Source organism: Ambystoma mexicanum, chromosome 1q (assembly GCF_040938575.1).
Source record: "Ambystoma mexicanum isolate Mex_15411 chromosome 1q, UKY_AmexF1_1, whole genome shotgun sequence".
Taxonomy (NCBI): domain Eukaryota; kingdom Metazoa; phylum Chordata; class Amphibia; order Caudata; family Ambystomatidae; genus Ambystoma; species Ambystoma mexicanum.
Genome location: NC_090922.1, coordinates 162,899,369 through 162,920,296, shown reverse-complemented (window position 1 = coordinate 162,920,296; position 20,928 = coordinate 162,899,369).

Below are 20,928 nucleotides of genomic sequence, written 5' to 3'. Positions count from 1 at the left end.
CCAACCTTATATATAAGACGGCTGTGAATGATGAACCTCGACTTATTGTCACATTTGACAATGCCTCAAATCATGTCCGTAAAATCATAGAGCGACATTGGCGGGTCCTTACCGTGGATAAAGACTTATGCCCCTTGCTGGCTAAACGTCCAACTATTACCTATAAACGTGTACCCTCACTTAGGGATAAACTGGTTTCCAGTTTTCTGTCACCCAGCAACACGAATCCCTCTCTGATGAAATCATTGATGGAATCCCCCATAGGCTTTACAAAATGCTCAAAATGTAAGGCCTGCGCTCATGCCACTGCATGTAAATTCTTTGTACATCCGGTCACCCAATGCAAACAGTTAATCAAGTATTCGATAAACTGTGATACTGCTTTTGTGGTCTATGTTCTTTCATGCCCCTGCATGAGGTGGTATGTGGGGAGCACCACATGCAAACTTAAGCTTAGAATATTGCAGCATCTTAGGGCAATTAAAAACTCAGATCCTGCATACCCTATGGCTAAGCACTTCAGATTAGAACATAACAATGACCCTACTCTCCTTAAATTTTTTGCGGTGGCACATGTCCCGATTCATCCTAGAGGTGGAGACCGTGTATTAAAACTGAGACAACTGGAGACCCGTCTTATCTTGGATTTTGACACCAAATCCCCTAATGGTCATAACCTTGACGAGGAGCTTTATACGTTTCTAGGTACATAACAATGTGTTTACTTCCTACTGTTTTTTGAATTGGTTTATTTCCACCTATCATTCTGCTTTGATTATGTTCAATTGATTTATGTGTTCTAGCGGTGGGTTGAACAACTTTTAGAAAATCAATGTGTTTTTCAAATTCACTGATTAGTTCTGGGCCTGTGCTTAAGCACCAAAATTTCTTTTCCTTCCACCATTTTGGTGATTAGATTATCACTATGGTTCAAAATGGAGACGGAAGGGAAAAGGGAAAAAAAGAAAAAAATATATATATTTTTTTTTTCTGCTGTTATATTCACGACCTAGAAGGATATCTGACTGGTGAATAATTTGATATTTTGTCCATAGTTTCACTGTGGTTACTTGGTTTTTCCAAATGCATTATTATTGGTGCATTTTATACAAGCTGATTTCAGATTTACATACATTTAGTCAGATAATACAGCTAGAATAGTAATTTTCATCTAGAATAGTTTGTATTCATGTATTCGAGGTGAGGACTATACAGCAATAGTCCTGGCCAGGCTGTTGGCACAATTTACATCAGTGATGTGCAGATGACACCAATTTTCAAATTCTTTGATATTTATCAAATGTGGTCACTTTTGTGACCTTGCTTATTTTGCACATCGTCTAGGTTGCCATTGTTGGACTTGCACTTGCACTTTGGTTATTCTAAACATGATCAGGTCAAGTATCAAGTTTCTTATAATTGACCTTTGGAAATTATGACTGCGCTGTAAAAAAATTTTTTACTTGCAATTATAGTTTCTATGTTTATATCGATATTGCAATCATGTTGGAGTTTTAACCATATTATATGTGTTTTTATCCTTGCAATTTTGCACAAGACATAGGATTCAGTCCATAAAAGCAATTAGATGCAATTTTGCTCTCCTTTATACATACTATTGTTATAGATGTAATGTATGCCATCTTATGCGAATTCATGCTGCTATTTTGCGTATTTGCACAATGCCAAACTGGAGGCTAGTTTGAAAATCAATCTATAATGACATAGCCCGAGTTGGCCCCCTTCCTTTAATCTATCTGTATATGATGACATTACGTTTCTTTCTTTTATAGCTGGTACTATGATGAATTGATTGATTTATGTAAAATGTATTCTGCATCTATATAAGACACAATCTGACTTATGTTAACGCACTAAGCGCTTAACTAAATGTGAATTTGACTTGGCTGTGTTTTTTAACTGTGTATTAACAAATCAGGCCAAAACCCAATGTTTTTTGTTTTCGGGGGAGCAAACTCGCAAAAGGGTTGAATCACAAGGATCAAAGGAGACAGTACCAGGGACCTGGTACTGAGGAGTTGCTTACCCCTCACTACTCTATATCAGAGCAAGGTTGGATATAATCCTAGTCACACATACATATAATTATCTAACAGTAGTCATTCATGTCAGCCAGACAAAAGACCGAGGGTAGAGAGAGGAGGCATACCTGAGAATAATTTTAATTCAAAATTCAGAACATAAAAAGCTACAAAATACGACATGTGTACAGATATAAAACAGATACAAGTGGTGTGAAAAACAAAACATATAAGGCAAGGCTTCGGGGGGCAGAGAGCCTTAGAGAGAAACAAAAACAGGTGAAATGACTTGATACACCTTCATTTTCTAATACAAAAATGTTGCAAAATGGCAAAATTTAGCATTTGCTGAGATATAAAGTGTCGACATGTTTCGGCCAATCGTCATATGGGACATTTTCTCAAGTGTCCATACAGAATCTAGTTGTAGTGGCCATCATCAGGACAAGACATTTCTTCAAATACAGCCTTATAAGTGATTCGATGTGGGTATCACGCACATCTAAAAAAATACACATATATATAAAAATTAATCACAATGCATGAAAAACATTTACATATATCTTAAAACTAAGTAACAATAACAATGTAACCTTTAGTCTTAAAAACTACCCTATATAGGCTGTTTTAATAGCCCAGCATATTTTTTGAAAACACACTCCAGTAGTGTCATGTGCCCCAAACACATTCAAATACATGCGGTGCAACATATCCCAGGAGTTTTCCAGTGAGAGCATAAATTTGTGTGACATAGAAAAATTGGATCCAACTCTTACCAGTAGCTACTGAATAGAGTGTGATCAGTGAAAAAACCATCCATGGCTCTTGTACAGACGAAAGTATAGCACGATCTACTTGCTACAATGGTCGTCCAGAGGATTCAAAGTTCACTCTACATGAACGAGAAAATTTATTCCCAGTGTTAATTTCATTTTATCTCATTTTAGGCCCAAAACTGTTTTTAATATAGTTTGAGGCAGTATGTGCTGTTGGCAATCACTAAACCACAGGTTTACATAGGTTGACATATTTTCTTTCTAACCTAGCCTGAGAACAACTCGAGAAGGCAGAGACTTGAAACAGCGCCTGTCTGCTAGGGGGTATCCTAATAAATGCATTAACCGAGCATATAAAAGAGCTAAATATGCTAATAGAGCTAGATGCCTTCAACATGAACCCTCGACAAAAGAGGACAGGATTACGTGCGTCAGCACTTTTAGCCCCATTAGCAATACTTTGCGCAAAGTGATTAAACAACAATGGCATATCCTGACTACGGATGAGTTTAGTCCCCCACAACCGAGGTTTGCTTTCAAGCGCCAAAAAAACGTTAAAGATTTTTTGGTCCATACGTACCCTGCCACCCGCCCCCTTTCAGCACAATCCACTTTGTGGAATCTTCCTCCTGTAGTGGGCCATTTTAAATGAAGTCATGCCTCATCATCTTCACCCCTGTTATTGTTACTTAGTTTTAAGATATATGTAAATGTTTTTCATGCATTGTGATTAATTTTTATATATATGTGTATTTTTTTAGATGTGCGTGATACCCACATCGAATCACTTATAAGGCTGTATTTGAAGAAATGTCTTGTCCTGATGATGGCCACTACAACTAGATTCTGTATGGACACTTGAGAAAATGTCCCATATGACGATTGGCCGAAACATGTCGACACTTTATATCTCAGCAAATGCTAAATTTTGCCATTTTGCAACATTTTTGTATTAGAAAATGAAGGTGTATCAAGTCATTTCACCTGTTTTTGTTTCTCTCTAAGGCTCTCTGCCCCCTGAAGCCTTGCCTTATATGTTTTGTTTTTCACACCACTTGTATCTGTTTTATATCTGTACACATGTCGTATTTTGTAGCTTTTTATGTTCTGAATTTTGAATTAAAATTATTCTCAGGTATGCCTCCTCTCTCTACCCTCGGTCTTTTGTCTGGCTGATATGAATGACTACTGTTAGATAATTATATGTATGTGTGACTAGGATTATATCCAACCTTGCTCTGATATAGAGTAGTGAGGGGTAAGCAACTCCTCAGTACCAGGTCCCTGGTACTGTGTTTTTTAACTGTAACATACGGTGGAAATTACGGTACATGAAACTTGGCTTTTAAACAATTTTGTGGTGTTTGCCCATGAATTATGATTGGGACGTCTGAGAATTTTGATCCTGTATGGATTTAATCCAACTATACAAACTGAATGCTGTTATCAATCACGATCTGTTGTATGGCAGGCAATAATCTGATTTTCCGTTCCAAGATGGCCACTGTTGAATTACTCTGTAAATGCACCTTCATTTCTTAATTGACATAGAAGATGGACTACATGCCTTTTAACCGTGCCTTTGTCCTTTGTTGTGTTACGTGATCAAGCGCTCAGTTGAGCGTGAAACGCGTTGTAACCCGGTCGTACCCACGGGTGTCCTGCCTCTGTTTGTTTATGCTGTTTCCCCAGCCTTTTGTTCTGTGCATTATGTACAGCCAAGAATTTATTAAATAATCTTTTTTTTTTTTCTACTTTGTGTGAGCTGCGCTTTCCTTTTCTGGAACCTGTGTTGGAACCTTTTGAAACTTTGCTGGGTTCACGGAGAGTGCGGTCCTTCCCTTCTCCTCCTTTTCTTTACATCATATATATATATATATATATATATATGTGCAAACAAAAATAAAAACTTGGGGGTGACAGGGGCGCTACTCTGGGTTCGAGCTGCAGTAAGCTCAAACAGTCCAAAGATGTTCTCCTCCTAGTGCACTTTCATGCCTCAGCAATCTTCAGTTAGGCTGACTGGATGCAGTGTGCAGGGTTGAATCCCTCTGGTATGTACCAGGCAGTGGCAGCCGGGATTTCTGGTAACTGTAGTGTAGATCCAGCCAGGAGCCAACTCTCCCCCATTTTCAATGTTAGCCCTCAGTGGGGAGGGCGAGAGAGTAACCATCATTATGGCGCTCGAAAGTTAGTCAAGGGTAGCCCAGGTGCAGCCCCTCTGGAGCCCCAGTCTCCAGTTAGGTGCAATCTAAATCTTGAGGAGTGGCAGGGGTGCTACTTTGGGTCGCCGCTGCAGTAAGCTCAAACAGTCCAAAGATGTTCTCCTAGTTTGCTTTCATGCTGATTGGATGCAGGTGTACAGGGTTGAATCCCTCTGGTATGTACAGGGAATTCTGGCAACTGTAGTGTAGAGCCAGCAAGGATCCAACTCGTCCCCATTTTCAATGTTAGCCCTCATGTATATATGTCATGTTTATACTCATACTGTGTGGCATGCTCCCCAGAGTCTGGAACTGACTTTGCTTTCTCAGATGACCAAAGTGTTACAAAGTTTTAAGTGATCATGTATTTTACATTATTTGTGCAATTTTAAATGCCCAATTTTAAATGCAATTTTAAATGCCCAATATTATTTCTTTTGTTATTGTGCACAAACACATCCATTTAAATGACCAATTATTCGAGACGTGGTTATTTTCCAAGCCATCTATCAGATGTACACAGTTGGTATTTTATAGCTGAGGCAGATTTCAGAAAATCACGAATGGTGCCGGTGCATGCGGCATGCTCTGCTCGCTGGTGCCGGTACGGTGAGGGTGGCGAGATGAGGGATTCAGTTACGCCCACAGTGATGTATTTTCTTTTGAATTATCTGTCTTTTCTGTGATTTATTTCTGTGTTATCACTTGTTGCTTCCAAGCTTTGAATAAATAGCCGTATAAGTGCTCATTATTTTCTAAGCCTGCGTGTGGTTGTAAGTCATTGCGTCGTCTACCTGCGTTTAAAGTATTGGCTCTGCAATTGCGCTGGTGATTAATGACTATCCGTGCACTCTGGGCGAGCAATACAATAGCGCAGCTCTGTGGATGGTGTACAGGAAATTTAGTTTTTAAATATAGTCAAGTAAGGGCTGCAATATTAAAGGCTGACTTAAATAAGTATGATATTTCTTTGTGGGCGCCACTACTAACTAATGTTTTTAATGCAATGTGTAGATCAGTCTCGGATCCATCAAGCTGGAAGCATTACATATTAGGCCGATTTTTTTAAAAAGTGTAATATGTGTGTTTCATCAAGTCATATGCCAAGATACCTATTACATGCAACATATACATTATTTGGTAAGATTGTACATAAAAGGTTGCTGGCATTGCTCCAGATAAGATTTTGAAGTGGGAGTATTTTACTCCCTATTTTTTGAAGTTGGGAGTAAAATGATTTTTTATGGAGTAAAAATGTAAGTCCAATTCCCAATGGGGATATTTTATAAGCAAGTACAAATATGTTTTAATTGGGAAACAGAAATGTTTTTGTAATAATTATTTCTTTTCACCTAAGTATTCATACAAGTTAAAAGATACATGATATGCAAACATACTGTCGCAGACACATATGGCACCTAGAGTGGGGGTTTGACAGTAGTGGGAGGGAACCCCTTTACTGGAACAGGACTGAACATGTATCCACAATAGGACAGCCCACAGGGAGACTTGATGTACCCAATTCTATTGATTACCCGAGACCCACAAGAGAAACCAACGGTAGGGGTCACCATAAGCAACAAGACTTTTTCCTTCTTGGTTGACACAGAGGTAATGAGATCCTGTGTTAGAGAGGGAGTGTTTTCAATGTCAGGAATATCGATGGACGCACAAGGATTTGCTGGGGCTAAGACAGCGGCTTCTTTTACAGACAGGCCGCCCATAACAATAGGAGAGCATGAGATGGCTATGCCATTATCATATTCCTGAAAAACACCAGTTAACATTTTGGGGAGACATTTGATGAGCAAACTAAATATGACTACTCCCTTCACTGAAGAAGGGATAATATGTTCAACACCAGGTATTTATTATGTGAATGCTCAAGAATTTGTGAGCTCATTTTATGGCCAGAAAGCGGAAAGGGGTGGGCCACTAAAACCAGAAGTGTTTCTTTATGGGTACAAGTGGTGTTGGTGTGGCTTTCTCGAATACAGGAAAAATTGTTGAGATTCCCACAGAATTTTTGTTTAGACCAGAACTACCCACGAATGTGGCAAAATGACTAATTATAAGATTGAATTAGAAGCAACAATAGTGAGAAAGCACAGAGTGATATAACATAGAGTTGATGATAACGTGGCGTACATTAATAGCGCTTGACTCGACACACAGACTCACTGACTTGACTGATGGCAAACTGTTTGAAGATGATCCTTCAGACGATGAGGTGATGTTTAACATCTTTATAACTTACCAGCTACAAATAGAACATAGAGAGATTCCCCAAATAAGAGAACATAGAGATGTTCCTGTGCTTCTTCTCTCATACCAGATGATCTGGCCACAATTCAGGAATGGTGTGCCACCAATGATCCCTGCCTTAATGCCAGTAAGACTTAGATCCTCCTCCTTGGGACACCCGCTCCCTCCTTTCCTCTCTCTGGTCGCCCACTCTGGGCGCTCTTCCTGCTCCTTCCTGTGAGGCTAAGAACCTTGGTGTCATCTTCAACTCTACCCTCTCCTTCTCTGCTCACATCTCTGACATCTCTAAGAAGTCAAACTATCAGCTGCACCTCCTCAGAGGTATTCTACCTTTTCTCTCTTTCCCCCAGATGCTCACTGTCTCCAGAGCGCTGGTCCTCTCTAGGCTGGACTATTGCAACAGCCTCTTTCTAAATCTTCCTGTCATGCCTCATCATCTTCACCCCTTTTGAATGGCCTGGATGGAAAGCCCAGTGGATTACTTTAGTCTGCACATTCCATTCTACTCTTGGCCACCATCGGGCGGATTTATTTCCTGGATTTCTTCCTCCAAGAATTGACTGCACAAGAAAGGACATTCAAGAACACCTCAGGTTTTTCCCTTGTGGGTTTTTCCCTGGCTCTGGGCGGTTCCCCCTGGTGCTAATCTGCCTGGTCTTCTGATCCAGCAGGGTGGCATCAGGGGAGACTCGTTCCGTTCTACATGAAACCCAGACTTCAAATAAAAAGGAGAAACCAACCGTCAAGAAGAAGACTGCAAAAGACAAAACAGGTGAGCCAAGATTTACAACCCTCTAAACCTGACACTTCCTGCCTCTACTCTTCGGCCTTTACAACTTATCCAGAAAAAGACTGCGAGACTTGTTCTTGCCCTCAAGTCCAGGGATCGTATCTCTCCCACTCTGAAATCTCTTCACTAGCTCCCCGTGGCTGCAAGGATCAACTTCAAGACCCTCTGCATCATCCACAAGGCTTTCTGGGGACTGAAACTGCTCTACCTCCAACTTTCTCTTCCAAAACATCTTCCTTTTCAAGCTCTCTGCTCATCCACCTGCAACTCTCCCTTCTCTAAGCAGAAAGTTGGGGGCAGCTCTAGCTCCTCGGCTGGGGCCTCCCTTTGGAACAGTCTCCCTACCTCTCTCAAAGTTGAGCAGAACCACCTCTAGTTCCGGAAGAATCTCAAGACCTTCCTTTTCGCTTCTGCTTTCTCTCTTCCTCTCCCCTGCTGATGCACCTGATTGCACCACGCACTGGTCACCTGGTCACCTTCTGAACTCGAGCCCAGGCTCCTGCATGTCCAGTTACCCTTGCACTGCCTCCGGGCTCCCCAGCACTTAAGGGTCTGTATCTGCAACCTTACAGTCCCTTCTCTCCCCGCTGGCTGCACTTGTGAGTTAACTGAAATTCCCCCTTACCCTACCCCCTGGCTCTTCTCCACTTACCCACACTTGCGCGATCTGAATGACACAAGGCCTAGTAAGAACATTATTTTGTCCTCCCTCTGTTTCCCCCTACGTGTCTTGTCACACCTAGAAACACTTACAGGTGCGTTATAAATGCCCCATCATATTATAGGTAAGAAGAGTACCATCATTATTGCAGGGAGATTTGGCACAGGTGCAGAGTACACTGTGGACTAGCAGTCCATATGACGTCAGCCTAATAAAAGGAGTGGTAGCAGTTAAGATAAGACTGAAAAAAGGTGCCATTTTACCATGAGTAAAATAGTATCCCATCTCAAAAGAAGCTGACAAGGGTATCTATTAAACTATTCCTGCCCTGATGCAAAAGGAATATTAGTGCCTTCAGAATCAATCACCATGCAATACGTCGGTGTACCTAGTAAAAAAGGCAACAGAAGGGTCTTGGCGATTTATACAGGATCAATGCCATATGAACAATATTGTTGAGGCAGAATTCCCACTAGTGCCAAATCCAGCCACAATATTTATCTACTTGAAAAATGATTTTTTTCTCTATTCCCCTACATGAAGATTCATTTGCAGTATTTCACCACATTTCCATATCGTGGAATCAGATTAGAGCACAGTCGCCTCCCACAGGGGTACTGTGAAACCCCCACTGTTTTCTACAGGGTGCTACAGATGAACTTGAGAAACATAGACAGAAAGCATGATTATACAGTATGTGGATGACTTATTAATGTTCAGCGTCACACAGGAAGACTGCAGGAAGGACTCAGTGACACTACTGACATTATTAGCTGACAGAGGGTTTATGGTGGACAAGGAGGAACTGCAATATTGTCAGGAAGAAGTATAATACTTAAGTCAGATAATATCCAAAGAAGGAAGAAAGGTGTGACACTTGAAAGGGAAGAAGCAATTACCAGAACACCCCAGCCAAATACAATAAAAGAGTTACAGCAATTCTTGGGCCTCTGCAATTATTGTCGTGCATTGGTCATTGATTGCAACACATATGTTTGACCTCTTTTAGAAGGACTCAATGAAGCACAGAAAGACAAAAGTGAGATTGTGCAGACAGGTGAGATGACAGAGGATTTTGATGAACTGAAAAAAGCAATAAGCACAGCTCCTTTGTTAGGAATACCAGATTATAATGAGGTATTTCTCCTGTTATCCCATTCAAATGACATTTTGATGACTGCTGTCGTCACACAAAAAACTTTGATGGGACACAAACCATTGGCATTTTACAGCAGAATCTTAGACCCAGTAATGAGAGACCATTATCCATGTGAGCAGGCATTGGCTGCAGCAGCCTTCGCAATTGAGATATCATCCAGTATAATGATTGGCTGTTCATAAACAGTATATGTTGAACATGCCTTTTTTGCCATTCTTGAATAGCCTAAAAGCTCATTGACCACACAGAGAGCATCTGGCTATGAAGTAATATTATCTAATCCATCAATCAAAACTGCCAGGCACTGCATAGTGAATCCTGCAAAATATGTAGCAGAAACAGTGCAGTAGTGAGATAATGTACATGATGGTGCCACATAGTCTGACTATTATGATGAAGTGCCCCATGATAAGGAAAATGCTGAAGGAAAGGGCATAATCATCTTTGTTGATGGTTCATCGACGATCGATCAAAGCTCTGGACAGAGGCATAGCTGCATAGCAGTAGTAAAAGCAAAGGAAAATGGAAAGTTTGAAGTAATAAAAAGCGCAAGATTGCCAGGAAATTTATCAGCACAAGCGGCAAAATTGGTTGCCATGATTTTAGCGTTTGAAGTGCATAAGGTGGATACGGTGTACTCAGACTCCACCTATGTGATGACAACAGTACAAGTACACTCAGATCTGTCACGGTGGAAAAGGAGGGGCTTCTAGCATGCAGGCAGCACACCAGTACAGCATGCACCATTGTTAGAGAGATTGGTAGAAGCACTTGAATGTTCCTAAGCAGTAGCAATATTAAAGTGCAAAGCATACACAAGAGGTGTAGACATGGTTTCCCATGGAAATGAACAAACAGAGTATAACCTGGTTTGTAAAGGTACATAAATGTAACAAAAGCAGAAAGCAAGTAGCTCAAAGCTTAGCCTTATTATTCACATCCTGTAAATGTTCAAAGGGACATGTATACATTTCAATAACCAATTGTAAACCAGCGATATAAATTTAACAAACAGCAATAAGTTCACTCTTAGGGTTTTTGTATTGTGAAGTAACACCATTCAGGGAAGCCCCTTTTAATAGGTGACATAGGTAACCAACGCGTTTCGGATCGAATGATCCATCTTCAGGGTGGGGACTTCACTGTTCCTGTATGTAGTAGAGTAGTGATTGTTAAATGCGTTCTAAAAGCCTTTCCTGCGGGAAATTCAAAAGAATAAACATTACCATTTAAGCTAATCAGTGAGGTTAACTGATATAATTTTAAACCGAAATAAGTAGAGAGATAATGGGTACTAACCTCAATCTGAGGCTGATAAAGTTCCAATTCAGACCCAGTCAACAGCTGAAATGCGCCGGAGGCCGGGAAGTGACAGAATGCGGCCAGGACACCCTATAAGGAATAGTGACAGAGCAATGATCAGACCAAACAGTCGTGAGTCATCTGGGTGGTCATAACAAAGTTTTCTCAACAAGCTATGTCTAAGCTATCCACCGAGGGGATAGAAACAGATATTAAATGTATGTAGGAGCGCCAGTCTGGTATCTCACTACGAGATACATGAAGTTCAAAGCATCACGCCAAGTGTAAAAAGGCGGGTGCAAAAAAGTGCAGACGCAGGTGCGCCGTCCAAACGGAGTCCAAAGACTTACCTAGGTTGCAGATAAACACCGAGTGAGCCGACCGCTGTAAGCGTAGCGGCTCCACTACGGTAGGCATTAGTTGGTGTCCCGGTAACCCCGCGCATGCGCGTTGGGCCAGCCGGGAAATCCGCCATATTGGTGTGGGCCACTCATCGCAGAGGGAGGAGCTCCATAGAGTAATAGGTAAGAGCACCTTGGAATCAATATAACCCATGTAGCGGGGTCTCTATATTAAATATGTAGAGGAAAGCACTCAAACAGAAATTGATTACTCTGGGATGCGAGTGGGGGCACCACCGCGAAACCAATAGGATTCGCGGGGTGCCCCCATCTCGCATCAATATAAATGACAATTCCATGGGGGGGTATCTCAGGTGGCCGCATCTCTGTACTAAAAAGAGGTATTGAACTGGCGAGTCAAGCCAATATAGCTATGTGCATTCCTAATCTACTAATCACCAAGTGACAAAGTCATAGAGTAAATGTATCGACAAGTCCATGGTGACGAATCGAGTGGACAAAGAGGGGAATCTGTGATATCACACAATCTAGTTGTTAAGGACACAGGCTCTAGGTATTTGAAAACGAAACCCTAATAGGGAATAAAGAGAGTGGAAATATGAGCTCAGAGTCACAATGACGTGGGGACAACCCTATTCACCGCTTGGGGTGAGGCATTGTAGTCCATGAAACAATCATATGTCAGTTACCCTTGCAGCTGGGCGGACATTGTGGCGATTCAGGCTAATTTATACAAAGCACATTAAATCAAATTCAACATTCATCCCCCGAGGGTGCAGTGAGTCTAGAAGATCAATCCATAGTATTTCACGTTGTGCTAATTTACGTTGTATATCTCCCCCCCTGGTACCTGATGTCACTTGTTCTAAAATAACGCATTTTAACTGCGCCACCGTGTGGCGTGCCTCTGTAAAGTGCAATGAAACAGGTGATTTGGGACTCTTGTTCCGAATATTGGACTTATGCTCAGTCCATCTTATTTTCGCTTTCCGAGTAGTCATTCCTACATAATAGAGTCCACATGGACATTTCAGTGCATATATCACATTTTGAGCATCACAGGTACAGGAGTGTTTTAATTGTAAAGGTTTGCCAGAATGGGGGTGTGTAATGTGATTGCCCTTTAAGATGTTGCCACAGTGTTGACAATTGTGGCATGGAATAGTGCCTTTGTGTTGGGTGGACGGACCCCCAACTGGGATCTCAGCTTTCACTAGGGTCTTTCGTATAGATCTGCTATTTCTATAGGCAAACGTTGGAGGATCAGGGAAAAGATGTTGCAATTGTGGGTCCAATTGACCGCGCTACATGGGTTATATTGATTTCAAGGTGCTCTTACCTATTACTCTATGGAGCTCCTCCCTCTGCGATGAGTGGCCCACACCAATATGGCGGATTTCCCGGCTGGCCCAACGCGCATGCGCGGGGTTACCGGGACACCAACTAATGCCTACCGTAGTGGAGCCGCTACGCTTACAGCGGTCGGCTCACTCGGTGTTTATCTGCAACCTAGGTAAGTCTTTGGACTCCGTTTGGACGGCGCACCTGCGTCTGCACTTTTTTGCACCCGCCTTTTTACACTTGGCGTGATGCTTTGAACTTCATGTATCTCGTAGTGAGATACCAGACTGGCGCTCCTACATACATTTAATATCTGTTTCTATCCCCTCGGTGGATAGCTTAGACATAGCTCGTTGAGAAAACTTTGTTATGACCACCCAGATGACTCACGACTGTTTGGTCTGATCATTGCTCTGTCACTATTCCTTATAGGGTGTCCTGGCCGCATTCTGTCACTTCCCGGCCTCCGGCGCATTTCAGCTGTTGACTGGGTCTGAATTGGAACTTTATCAGCCTCAGATTGAGGTTAGTACCCATTATCTCTCTACTTATTTCGGTTTAAAATTATATCAGTTAACCTCACTGATTAGCTTAAATGGTAATGTTTATTCTTTTGAATTTCCCGCAGGAAAGGCTTTTAGAACGCATTTAACAATCACTACTCTACTACATACAGGAACAGTGAAGTCCCCACCCTGAAGATGGATCATTCGATCCGAAACGCGTTGGTTACCTATGTCACCTATTAAAAGGGGCTTCCCTGAATGGTGTTACTTCACAATACAAAAACCCTAAGAGTGAACTTATTGCTGTTTGTTAAATTTATATCGCTGGTTTACAATTGGTTATTGAAATGTATACATGTCCCTTTGAACATTCACAGGATGTGAATAATAAGGCTAAGCTTTGAGCTACTTGCTTTCTGCTTTTGTTACATTTATGTACCTTTACAAACCAGGTTATACTCTGTTTGTTAATTGGAATGAGAATTCCTGGATGCTTCACCATTGTCTGAATAATTCTTTTGTACATTGTATATTTGTTTGAAAAAACAGACCTTGAGAGGTCTATTAAAAAGTATCAAAAAGTATTGGTCAGTACCAGATCTGTATAATTGGTTACATAAGTGATCTTACATGCCTGATTTATCCTTTATTGATGTTATTTATTTTCTATTTTTGTAATTTGTTAAAGTCAAGACTCAATTAACACTCTCTCCACATGAGAGTATTAATTGATCAACTAAGAGTCAACATTTAACTCCCGAACGAAGATTCGGTAGGAGTGCATTTGGGCTTACTGCCTAGCAATAGGTAGTTTAGGTTGTTTAGATATTTTGTCCCAAGTGGTCTTGTGACGTTAGCCCGCCTGCACCCGAAATTTCACCATAAAATTCATTGACATTATTTCTTTATTTAATAGTGTGAACTAACACCTTTGGTGTGCTTCTACTCCACATCAATTATCCTGATTTACATGAGCTGTGCATTCCCACCCCATAGTTCTTTTGTGTTTCCCATGGAAATGAAGCAGCAGACGCAGAAGCTAAAAGGGCAGCGTATTTTCCTGAGATATTAGACATTACAGCTGCCCCAAACAGACGCATGCATGGTTATGTAAGGAAGACATGGTATCAATAATAGACACAAACACAATAGATGCAAGTTTCAAAAACCTTTATTTCGGGATTTTGGTTGGGTTGGTAGAATTCCTAACTGGCCCTAACTCTAGAACGGGAGTGGTCTTGGGTATTATACAAATAACAAACAAGTGCAAGTTTGAATAGTCAAAATAAAAAGGCCTATACTAAAAGAACGTAACCTTGCCCTCCTTCTCAAATAACAAGTGTGTTAAGGGAATAAAAAAGGAAAAACGTGTCTTAAAAGAACAGTCATCATGGCTTAGGTAACAATTCTCTTCCCCACTTAGAGCAGCACAGATCTTGAGAGTTTCTCAAAAAGGATAGGTGGATGGCACAGTTCTATCAGTGTGGCACACTCTGGCTTACTGGTAAGAATTGAACAGTTCAGGCTTGGGCCAGAAGCTTTTTGGCAGTTCAAGCAGTTCCTTAGGCTTTGTCTGCCTTGTCATAAATACACAGTTCTACTCTTGACTTTTACTTTGCCACAGTTCAACACAGGCTTCCCTCTGTCGGGCTCGAGCCTGCGTCTCTTTTTCACATTCACTTTTTCACTTTATCACAGCTCAGCACAGGCCCTGGGCTCGAGCCTGTCTTTCTCTTTGTGGGGGGTCCCTTCCCCACTCTCCTTCACACTTAACTTTCACTCTACCACAGTTCAGCACAGGCTTCAATCCGCCAGGTTTGAGCCTGTTTTTCTCTTCATGAGGGTTCCCTTGTCCACATTTTATCTTTATATCTTTTTACTGTCTAAGAGTTTCAAAACTGCAAGGATTTTATGTAAACCTCTGCATGACCACTTCAACCTCTCTTTAAACAATTCAACAATCAACAATCTTCCTCCTCTCATAACACCAATGCCTCTTGGCACGTGTAGTTTATTATTCTCTTAATTTTTCCCTCTTAGCCAAATTCAAAATTCATGTACTTTGCCCTCTTGGCATATTCAGAGGTCACATGCTTTGATTTTAATTTATTCAACGTGCAGTCAGGATCGCAGTACTTTCTTGCCTTCGGTTCCTCTTTTTAATATACTTCAACTCAGAGCATTTCACAGAGACTTTTGAATGTGTGATTCCTCTTCGCAGGACCACTTTGTTACTTTGTATACCTTTTTCTCAATTCAGCAATTGTCCTTTTCACTACGCATTTTATCGGCACATGCGCAACCTTCAACTTTTGGTTACAGTTTCTTTTGCTTTTAACACAAACTAGGCTTTTGATACTGTCAATAACTCACGGGTCATGTTAATTGGGCTTCTCTCTTCAACACCTTTCATGCAGCAGTCAAGGCCTTTACCAATGCCTCCTCTGCGCCTCCCCAACTCTGTCGTTCACCCGGGAGGGTAGCGGGCCGCTTTGAAGCATCTTGAAGGTTTCTCCCTTCCACTCACTCGGTTTCAGTCTTGGAACGCTTACGGCTTCCTGAAAGTGTTGAATTCTCACCTGGCTCTCCCTCGATCTTCGCAACTGCCGATATGCCATTTGGCCTTCCAGCTTCCATAGCATGGTTCGCATCAGCCCTGAAAGAGCTGCTCTTTCTCGTATGCAGCCTCGCTCAGGCAGGTGTGTATAGTTAGGATTACATGCCTGACTCTGCCTGGTGTCATTAAAGGGACAGAGCTAAGGCAAGTCAGTAGATGTAATCTCCCTGACCTTATTCCTCATCTTCCTCCGCTCAGTAGTGTTGTCAATGTGAAGTAGGGAGGAATTATAGGAGCTTTAGTTTCCCATAAAATAAGAAAAAGGGGGATACCATGTCTTACCATCAGATGATTCTCCCTTACACCCAAGGACCCCCTACCCAGGTGATCCTCCCTCACTTGTCCACCTCCAGGGATGGGATACAAAAGCAATGGCCTTTCCTTGGCCACCTGAGTACGGTATCCCCAGGGACAAGGTTGGGAAACACCCTTTGTTTTTTCACAGTGATGAAAGAACATTTTAACACACTGCCAGTAACACACATTGTAGAGCTATAGGGGTGTGTGCCACAAGAAAAGCAGGAACTATGGAAGAAAGGGGGATGATCCTTATCCCCTGAAGATCTTATTTGGTGACAGGATAGAACAGGGAAACCTGTTATGCCTGTGGAACCACTCACAGTAGCGCTTAAACAACTACATTGCCCAGCACACACCATACAGGAGTGTCTTCCAGCATCTATTTCAGATGACTGGTTTGTCCCAAATTTGCATGAGCATGTAATGAATTTCATAATAAATTGTATAGTATGTAAAAAAAATGCACAGCTGGCCAGACATTGCAAAAAGATGAGAGGAGCAATACCCTATCCTTCTGGACCATTTCAGTATTTACATATCAATTATGTGGATATGCTCCAAAAATGCAACGGCTACAAATACATGATTATAGTTGTGTTCCTCTTTTCTAGATGGATAGAGGCAGGTCCCTGCACACATCCAGATGCCATGTCAGCTGCAAATTTCCTCATACTAGAGGTATTCCCTATATGGGGAGTGTGCAAAGTGCTCCGTTCTGATGATGGACCCCATTTTATAATGAGGTATTCGAAAACATTACATCCCTACTGGGAATAAGACACAAATTCTCATCTGCCTATCATCCCCAAGTGAATGGATTTTGCGAGCACCTAAGTGGCTTTTTGAAGAAACACAATGCCTAGTGGAAAGAGACTTTGAATAAAAATCGGTTGCACTGCCTTCCCCTGGCTCTTTTTGCCTTACACAAGCAACGAGATTCTGACCACCACTTGGCTCCTCATGAGCTGGTGACGGGATGCAGAATGCATATCCCAATTGTTCCTCCCACAAGTGCCTGTTACGCTCACCTGGTATCCATGGGGACGCCACCCAGTCCTGGTTGGATGATTTGCACTCTCGAACCTTCTCCCGGTCCCTTGGTAATGCCTCTGGTTAAAAATGGGTCTGCAATATAGGAGAGCTGTATTCAATACCAGATTGTCTTTATGTTTTCCCACCTCCCTTGGCCTCAACTCCTTCCTCCCCCTTGGGCCTTCTCCTCACCTTAATATTGTAAAAGGTGGATTCTCTGTCCTACTCCTCGTGGCAGGGGTGCCTAGATGTGTGGGCGAGCAGCAACCAAGTTACTTCACTGGTGCAAGCCCCACTGTGGGAATACAGGCCTGCTGCGACTCCGTAGGTTTGCTGCTTTACAGTCTTTATATGCAGTTCTTATGTTCCGTTTAGTTCGAATAATAATGTCTTGCTTCTTTCCTTTTAGGTATGGAAAGGTATTTTGGTGTTGTCATGCAGTTTGTGTCAAGGAGTTCCCCCCTTCTCACCTGAGTTCGATCTTTGCTGGATTTCTTGATCGATGTCTTCTTGCGGACTGATCGAGTCTTGAATAAGGCTGCACGAGTCTCTTCCGACTCCAGTGTGCGTTCAAAGTTCCGGGATGCAAGGATCCAGGAATCCGGGAAATTAACAGAGTGCGCAACTAGCACACGAGTCCAGGAATCAAGAAGGAAGGAAAGGTACTAGGAATGGGGTAGGCTGGAAGAAGCAAGGGAAACAATACCACGAGCTAGGGAGAACACGTCTGGTCGCTACTTCGCAATAGCAATGAGACGCCTGGAGCCGCGGGAGGCGTGGTCTATAAATAGAACACGCTACGTCTAATGTGTAGAGTGAGGAAGGTGTTTCACAGTGGAGGGCCATGTTAGAAGTACAAGGGAGTGTAAGCCCCGTTGAGACAAGGACCAGGAAGTCTAAAAGGGGCGTATTCTGTAGTTCATGACAGCATGCCTCCTCCGAAGTCCCGTTCCTCTGGGTTTTCCCGGGTGTATAAGGTGAAATCTTCTGAGTAGTCGAGGGGCCTTGAGATTAGAAAGTGGTTCCCAGGTTCTTTCACTAGGAGGATATCCTTTCCATTCAACCAGGTATTGAAGCTGACCCCGTTTATACCTGGAGTCACATATTCGGGATACTTCATATTCCAATTGGTTGTCGACCAGTAGAGGAGGAGGTCGGCAGGATTTCCGGGAGGATTGGGTGTAGGGTTTTAATAAGGATGTGTGAAATACTGGGTGAATTTTCTTCCAGGAGACTGGTAGTCTGATCCGGTATGAAACTGGATTGATAATTTCCTTGATGGGAAATGGACCATAGTACCGAGGGGCCAACTTGTTTGGCCGTAGATGTCGGGGTAGTAATTTCGAGGACAACCAGACTTGATCACCGATTGCATAAGAAGGACCTGGTCTTCTTTTGAAATCCGCATTCCTCTTAGTCTGTGTTCTGGCCCTCTCTAAGTTTTCTTTGGCCTCCTGGTGTACGTTGATGAGGGGTTCTATCCAGGAGTCGACAGTAGGTACTGGTGTAGGCTGAGGGAGAACAGAGGGTAGAACTGATGAATGGAAACCTTGGCTACAATAAAAGGGACTGGTCTTAAGTGCTGAATGATCAGAATTGTTGTAGGCAAATTCAGCCACGGTGTTAGGAGCGACCAGTCATCCTGAACCTTGGTGGCGAAACATCGAAGATACGGCTCCAGGGTCTGATTAGCACGTTCTGTAGCCCCGTTGGTTTGGGGATGATAACCAGAAGAGAGGGCGCGTTGGATTCCAAAAATGCGACAGAGATGTTTCCAGAATTGAGAGACGTATTGAGGGCCTTGATCAGATATGATCTTGGAAGGAAGTCCATGTAAACGGAATATGTGTTCCAGGAAGATTCCAGCAAGCTCGGACGAGGATGGCAGCTTACACAGGGGTGTAAAATGAGCCATATGAGTGAACAAGTCAATGGTAACCATGATGGTCGTGTACCCTCGGGAAGGTGGTAATTCTACAATGAAGTCTGTAGCAATGAATTCCCATGGCCTTATTGGCAGTGTAGGTTGCAGTAGAAGACCCGCCAGTCTCTTGTTATCATGTTTATTTTGACTGCAGACAGTACAAGCTTTGCTGTACTGCTGTACGTTGGTCTTCATTCCAGGCCACCAAAACTGTCTTTGTATAAGACGGAGGGTGTTGGTTATGCCACGATGTCCGGAGTGAATGGTATCATGACAGAGGTTTATTATTCTTTGTTGTAATTTCTGTGTAGGGATGACCAGTGCATTGTCCTTGAATAAATATCCTTCCTTAAGTCTTAGGTTCCATGGATTCTTCCTTGAAATATCCTTCCAGAGGTCAGAGGATTGGGTTTGCACTCGAATTTCTTCCAGGAGGTTGACTGCTTGAGCTACAAAGATCGTGTGGGGAAGCATCTTAGGATAGTCCTTGTCTTCAGTGGTTACATAGTCAGGACGTCGAGATAAGGCGTCAGCAATCATGTTTTGTGATCCGGGAACATGAGTGATTTGGATTTGGTACTGGGCAAAGAAGTAGGCCCAACGCGCCTGACGACTGTTCCTGCACTCCAACGACTGTAGAATTTGAAGATTCCGATGGTCCGTGCGGACCTGAACTGGATATCTAGCACCCAGAAGTAGATGTCGCCATTCAGTGAAGGCTAGACGGATGGCTAACAGTTCCTTTTCCAGGACGGAATAGTGTGTCTCACTGGGAGTCAGGGTTCGTGAGAGGTAAGCAATGGGATGTTCCAGTTTATCCTGAAGTTCCTGCTTCAAGACCGCTCCTATGGTGTAGTTAGAGGGATCCGTTTCCACTAGGAATGGGCGATTTATGTCGGGTTGGGCCAAGATGGGGGCTTGCGTGAACTCTGTCTTTAAACGTTGGAATGCCTTATCTTGCGCTGTAGACCAGATAAAGGGGGTGTCTTTCTTCAAGAGGGCAACGATCGGCTGAACGATCTCGGAAAAGGTAGAAATGAACTTCCGGTAGAAGTTGGCAAGCCCCAGGAAGGATTGAACTTGTTTCACGGACGTGGGAGCGGGCCATGCCAGTATGGCCTTTACCTTTAAAGGGTCCATACCAATTCCTTCTGGACTGAGGATGAATCCTAGGTAGTGAACAGAAGTAACGTGAAACAAGCATTTTTTGGGTTTGGCTAAAAGTTTGTGTTCACGGAGTCGTTGTAATACTGCCTTTACATGTTCTTCATGCTTTAGAGGATCCTTGGAAAAGATCAATATATCATCCAGATAGACAATGACGAAGAGGAATAACATGTCAGAAAACACCCTATCCATAAAACGTTGAAAAACTGCGGGGGCATTAGCTAGTCCAAAGGGCATGACTAGATATTCATAGTGACCAAAGGGTGTTCTAAAGGCTGTTTTCCATTCGTCTCCTTCCCGGACACGGATCAAATGATAGGCACCCCGGAGATCCAACTTCGTGAATATTACGGCGCCTCTCACAGCTTCCAGGATATCCGAGATCAGGGGCAGTGGGTACCGATCTTTGAGGGTGCATTGATTTAAGCCACGATAGTCGAGGCAAGGTCTGAGTTCCTTGGTGTCCTTCTTGGGAACAAA